A 6,070-nucleotide genomic window follows, 5' to 3' on the forward strand; every position below is an offset into this window, starting at 1 on the left:
TATTATTTCAACTTTCACATCTCATATGCTAGACATCTTCAATTCTAAATAAACAAAGGCACCCTTACAATGATGTTGTCCTATGGTGTTAGTTATGAACTTCCATCATATATACGATGATGAATTACATATTACAAGTTATACAGGCGTCATTATAGTGTACGATGATGGATTAACTACGATGACAATTTAGAATCGCCAACTAAAATTCTCTTATCATATAGATACGATGACAGTTATGTACGATAGCAGTCAATGGCAGATCCGAGAATTTTGTTGAGGGGTGACTTCATATAATTTAGTAAAAATGAACGCAATGTGTGCAGCTTGAATCTAGGACTAGAGGGGGTTGAAAGGAAAATTAATTACTAAGCTAGCTAGTGATTTTAATATTAAACCTAGTTTTTTTTTACATATATTATATAAATAGCATAAAGTTGAGAGAACTTGAGCCCCATAGACCCATACTAAATCCACATTTGATGACAGTTTCTAACTGACATTGGAGTTCGTGTCACCATATCTCTACGTGACGATTTCATATGATGTCAGTTTAGAATTGACATCATACCCATAATCACATATTTACAATGATACTTTGCTATGTCGTTTGTTTGTAACTATCATTGTATGCTTAATAGATGATAGTTTATAAACTGACATTGTGTCTAACTCAAACTATTTTAGATGACGTTTAATAGTCATCATTCTTGTACACTACGATGACAATTTAAAATCGATATCATTTGTAGTTAAATTTGTAACAAATATAGAAACTCAAATCCTACGTAAAACAGATTGTACAATAATAAAAATTCTCAACCTTTATTTCAATTAATTCCTCCAAACAAATGTTTAGTAAAATAGAAACTTTCAAAACACAATCAATCATTTCATTTGAATTTTAATCAATTCAAGTTTCAATACAATCCCCTCATCAAAACTATACTGCATAAGGAAGGCCCATCTAATTGACATAGGTAGCATTATCCGGCGGGAGCTTTTTGAGTGTGGCCCACGGACTTGAGGAAGGCCATTCTCCCTTTCACCCATTGTTAAGATTTGTAGTTGAGCAGGAGTAGTGGTGACAGATGATGAAGAGAGGTGTTAGTTCAAGACTGTGATAGATGAGCTTAAGGGCAATATGCCCTAAGGAAGGGTAAATTCTTTATGAGCAAAGATACTCCTTCTCCGCAGTGTGTGATTCCATCAGCCCCTGAAGTCGCACATGTCCCTTTGCAGCCAATTTATCTCCCCCGGAGCAGCCTCCTGCACTTGAATATGAGTTCCAGTCCACAAGGAATAGCCGCCAGCTCCTGAGATGCAAACTCTAGCTCAACCGTAAGGCACTATGGCCGCATTACAGCAACAGCAGTCCTTTGGAGCTGCTGCCTCGTCTGTCCATGCTGTGAGGATGGGTTGAGATTGGTTTAGAATGCTTTAAAGAGAAAGTTTGAGTTTTATGTGTGTTCTTTCTTGTTTATGAAGTTTGAACATATTGTGGGGGTGTGTAGAGTTTGGTTGTAATCATTTTGGAGTTGAATTTGTAGGTTTTTGTGTGTGTGTGTTTTTTTTTTTTAATGTTTGGGAGGTTTCATGTTTGTCGTGGGGGTGGGTAGAGTTTGATTATACTCGTTTTGTCGTTGAACTTGGAGTTTTTGTGTGTTTATGAATGTTTATGAAGTTCGAATGTATTGTGAGAGGTGGGTCAGGATTGGTTTATGTTCTTGTTCATGAGTTTGGTTTAGATTGTTTATTTATGAAGTTTGGTTGGACGATTATGATACTTGTAGATGTTTTGTTTATGAAGTTTGAACGTGTTGTGAATGTTTAAAGATTATGACATTTGAATGTTTTTGTTTTATTGTAGGATGTTATTCGGAGATGAGGTTGGACGATTGTTCAAGATGTTATGTTCCAGACGTTGTTTTCTTTTTTGTATTTATTGACGTTGTTTTCATTTTATTTCTTCCATATATTTCTAAAAACAAATTTCTTTTATTTAGGATTAACTTTGTTTTATTGTAGAATATTGTAACTTTTCATTTATTTGTTAACAAATAAATGAAAAGTTACAAGTATACTATAGTATGGACTTTGTTTTCTTTGTTTTATTTATTATGTAAATCTATTTGAGTTGGTTAATGATGTTTTACAAGTTATTCAGATCAAATTTAAAAAAAGTAAAAATTATAAATTTAAAAGTCAATATTCAACTAATGAAGGAACTCTCCACATATATTTTAGCGCGTCGGGAGTTCCCATAACTCTTGACGAATAAAACAAAATGTCGAGAGTTCGAAAACCATATTATATAACAATTATGGCCTTTTTTATTACAACTATTTTATGCAAAAGGTTTTGTTTCAAAAAACAATGTTCAAACAAATCTAGTGAAAGAACTCCTCTACTCTTGCTATGGTATAGAATTTGTTAATTGCTTCTTAAAAAGTTCTATTTTCATTTATGTGCAATTCATAAAAGAAAAAGTTAATATCTTATACTAGTACTCTTATCAAAGTGTACTTGAACACCATAAAATATAAAGAGGAAAATCTCTACCAATAGAAAAAATGTCAAATTATTTACATAAACAGCAAAAAAAATAATGATTAACACTGATAGAGTTTTATCAGCATCTATCACATAGTATCAACGATAGACTTCTATCAACTTCTATTGTTAATAAATACTAATAAACTTCTATCAACTTCTATCAGCCTCTATCAAAGAAGATTAAACTTTGTTATTTTGAGTGAATAGTTTTCTTTATTTTTCTATTTTTGAAAATCCCTCTAAAGTATATTGTTCTTCATATTTATTTTAAAATTTTATTTATTCTTGTATATTTAGCTATTTTGACCTTTCTTACATGTCTAGGTGAAAGGATTAATGGAGGAGAAGTTGTGGCGGAAGCTTTTACACTTTACGTCAATCAAGCTATGTTGATGTTGACCTCTAAAATTCTTTTAAATCATATTTTACATTTTTAACATTCTTGGGTCGAGCCTTCTTTTATATTATATATATTGAGATGAGTTAGATGACGAGGATGCTAAAATCATGTCAACTTATTTGAGATATCTAGGTGCATTCCACTAATTCATGTGGTCAATAATTTTTTTTTTCAATAAGTGAATTCTCAATTTTACATTCTTACAAATAGAAAAATCAATTAAAGCCAGCGTGAGGCATGCGAAAAAAATGCCTAAGCCCAAATGTGATAATGGGCCTAAAAAGGATGGTCGGGCCAAGAACTTTCACAAATTAAAAAAAAAATGACAAAAGAAATAGAAAAGTTTAAAGTTTAATTTGGAAAAATGGTAAAAAGGTTTCAAAATTATAAAAATAGCAAAATGAATTTATATAATAGAAAATACTAATTAGTAAATGACAAAACTACCCTAAAACAACAAAATTAAGTACAAACAAAAAAGCAAAAATACACTGCTTCAAAAACAACTCGAATACCACAAATACACTCTACCTAAACATTCTAGGTATCTAAACATTTCAAAAACAAGCAAAAAATTAAAATCCCCGAATATGATTCTTAACACTTCTAGCTGCTTATAGAACACATGTATGCAAGAGAAGATGACGACGAGACGGTGGGAGTTATTAGAAACTTAACGGTGGACTTCCTCCAAGGTGAGAAAGAGCAAAGTTGATTTTACCCATGAAGTTATTGTTGATAAGCGAATATTTGAAAGAATTGAAACTTCAGGACAATGTGACTATTGAAAATATGATTGCATTTACACCAGACCAGTTGTAAAGAGTTTCATTTCCTTGTGACCATTTTACTCATTGGATCTTGAAAGCCAACTTCAAATACTATCAATCCTAGAACGTCATTGTTGAAAACGATGTTCAAAGTATAAACAAAAGCAGGAAATGTGTGCGAGCAAAAAAAATCGATAATCTAACGGGGGTGGTCTAGCCAACAATGGAATTCAAGAAATGGTTGTTCAACCAACGATTGCAGACATGAGATAGAAAAAATGATTTTTGGGGGTGGCTAAGTAAAGAAAATGAAGAAGATGAGATTTAGAGTATTTTGTTATCTTATTTTAATAATAATAATAATAATAAACTGAACAAAAAATATAAATATTTATATATACACGCATACTTCAAACAATTAAAGTTTAATTCCCATTTATATATTTATTTTTAAGTATAATAAGCCATTTTACATGTTTTTATATGAAAAATTGGAAACATAAAAAATATGAAGAAAAAAATATAATTAATTTAAACAAAAAATATGAAAAAAAAATTAAATTAATCCGTTAACAATATGTATAAAATAATAAAAAAATATTTAAATACAATTGAATTTGAAACAAACATTTAAATAAATCGAAAGTTAGTTAGATAAAATCAAATTTGATAAAATAAATAAATTCAAATATAAATTGGAGAGAAAATTCATAAATTTTTTTTGTTTATTGTGATTAATTCGATAAGTAAGATAAAAATCTAATTTGATAATAAAATATAAATTCAAATATAATTCAAAGGGAAAAGTCAGAAAAAGAACTCATTTATTTACAATTACACTGTAGTCATATTTCCGATTTCGTTTAAGCTTCAACAATTACACTGTATTCCATCAACCAAAAGACCTATGAAAGAAGTGTTGCAGAGGAATCGCAAAAATTGCAATATTGCAAAAGTGAATATTTATTTGTTTGTCAAAAAGACAAATTAATGGTATAATAATAAAAAAAAAGATGACAATGAATAAACGGTGATTAAAAAAATATACAAATAATGATATATAATTTGTTTAGATGATAATATGTATAAAATATCGAGTAAAATCCTAGTTAGGATAAAAAAGTTTAAATCGAATTTACAATAATAAAAAATATATATAATATAAAATCTAAAGATATATTATAAATTAAAATCAAAATGGTGATAAACAAATTAAAAATTGATTAATTTTGAATATTTTCGAAAAGTGATTAATTCAAATAAAAACATAGATGAAACCACTAATTCAAATTTTAAAATGGGAGAAAAATTTGGCACCAGTTATGTCTTGATTGCATTAGGTTAAAGTCTCATAACTGACGATTCTATTTACATTATTTTTATTGAGAATTGATTCACGATCTCATAACGAATTTCATTTACACTGTATTTCTATTGAAAACTTATACACGGTATCGCAATTACACAATACTCGAAAAAATGGTTAATTGACCATACTAGGGGCAATTTGAGAATTAAAAAATATATGTTTTGTACCCAACATGTTTTTACCAAAAATCTTATTATTTCCGTTTTTTTTTTACAAAAAATCAAAAGGCACTCCCTGATTTTGCCATTTCCTCCCATTTTTCAAAAAAATAAATTAGATTTATCATCATACTTTACAAGCATAATTCTATAAATGTCATAAAATTTAATAATATTCCATTATCTGAATTTTGTTGACATATTTAACCCTAAATACTATTCTCTTATATACACATCATTAATTGTGTATATTGCTTTTCCAAATTTTATTTTATGCATTAACCAATATGGTATATATCCCTTTAACTTATGGAGAATGTTACGACAGTTATATTTTAGCTGACATATTCCTTTCACATCCGGCGTTGATACTTTTTGTAATTGTATGTAGTTCGTTTATTTCAGTACAAAGCATCCATTGTTGTTTAGTTTATCATTTTTTACAAGTTCATTCTCGAGATTTGTTCATTTGATTCAATTCGTCTTGATCGTTGTATATTGTCCATAAGATGAGTATGTGATCGTGATAGAACCCAAATATATTGTAATATACACTATAACCAAAATACAAGATTAACCAAATAATTTAAGGTAATTTGACCCTCCCGATCTTGAGATAATATTCAAGCTCTAATTCACTCACTACAATATTACCTATCTCCCTCCATTATTCCCCCTCTATTTATAACAAACTTTCCTAACAAACGGCTTAGCTAATTACAAATATGCCCTTAACATCGTAATAACCTCCTAATACCTAGGGGTGGTCATTCAAACCGCAAAAACCAAACTGAACCGAACCGAAAACGCAGTGAAA

This window comes from Benincasa hispida, chromosome 4, assembly GCF_027475165.1.
Source record: "Benincasa hispida cultivar pf3 chromosome 4, pf3_genome.v1.1, whole genome shotgun sequence".
In the NCBI taxonomy this organism is placed as follows: Eukaryota; Viridiplantae; Streptophyta; class Magnoliopsida; order Cucurbitales; family Cucurbitaceae; genus Benincasa; species Benincasa hispida.